This window comes from Nematolebias whitei, chromosome 21 (assembly GCF_014905685.2).
Source record: "Nematolebias whitei isolate Nwh7 chromosome 21, NemWhi1, whole genome shotgun sequence".
In the NCBI taxonomy this organism is placed as follows: domain Eukaryota; kingdom Metazoa; phylum Chordata; class Actinopteri; order Cyprinodontiformes; family Rivulidae; genus Nematolebias; species Nematolebias whitei.
In genome coordinates, this window is record NC_056518.1 from 8820176 (window position 1) to 8821469 (window position 1294).

A 1294-nucleotide genomic window follows, 5' to 3' on the forward strand; every position below is an offset into this window, starting at 1 on the left:
GAAGCTCAGTCCTCACCTCCTTCTACAGGTGTGCAGTGGAGAGCATCCTGTGCTCCAGCATCAACGTGTGGCATGGAGGCTGCACAGCTGCAGAAAGAAAAGCTTTGCAGAGAGTGGTGAAGGCTGCACAGAAGATGTTGGAGTCAGCCTTCTCACCATCACAGACATTTACACCTCCAGATGCAGGAAGAGGGCCACCTGCATCATGAAGGACCCCACTCACCCAGCACACTCAATTTTTGTCCCACTCCCCTCAGGAAGGAGGTTAAGGAGCATTAAGTGTAGAACCACTAGACTGAGGAACAGCTTCTACCCGGAGGCTGTTAGACTCATGAATCTGTAACCAGGAGAATCACTATGAAGAAATCACATCATGTTGCTGCTGATCTGTTTCATGTTGCTGCTGATCTGTTTCATGTTGCTGTGTTCATTCATCTTCATCTGCTCACACAGACTCATGTCCGTGCTGCTGTTCAGCATATTGTTTTTATACTACTAGTTCTTAGTGTATTTTTAGTTACCATTTTTCTTAGTTCATATCTTAGATCTTATTATTGTTTTTCTTTTACATTTGATACTTTTGTTGGTTGTAACTGGGACCCTGTGTACACAATTTCGTTCCACCACATGTACCACATGTGGTGCGAATGACGAATAAAAAATCTTGAATCCTTGAACTTCTGTGTGTTCAAGGCACCCTTTGAATCTAAGGGTACTTAGATCAACGACTACTTAACACTCAGAAAAAGATCAATCATAATATTTAGTCATTCAATTCATATACAGTATATTCAATCGCTCAGGCTGGGCTATAATGCTTGATCTTTAATGTTGAATCAGATCTGAATGAGTAAAGTGATGCTTATGTACCCATATACTATTTCTGGGTATTTGTAGAGGCGATTTGTTCCTAGTTTAAGGCTATGATAACAAGAATCATATGACAACTTTAAAATAGGCTATGTGATTACCACCTCCCAGCAGCCCTCTGGTCAAAAACAGCAGAAGTGAAAGCCTTTCTTAGTAACTGTAAAAAAAGAATTCATAGCACAGACCACAGATCATGTAGGATCTTCTGAAGATATTTGATAACATCTCTTGGTTTAATCTGAGCATTGACTTTAAACAGCATAGTATGTTTTGAGTTACTCAATACTACTTTTTAACTCAGACTGTTGTTGAGTGAAATCAAGTTTTCAGAGGTATGAAAGCGACCTCTCAAGTAGTTCCTATATTAGACCCAATTGAACATCAGCAATTGACTCCTGGCAATCTTGAGCAAAAGGTGTGGCTT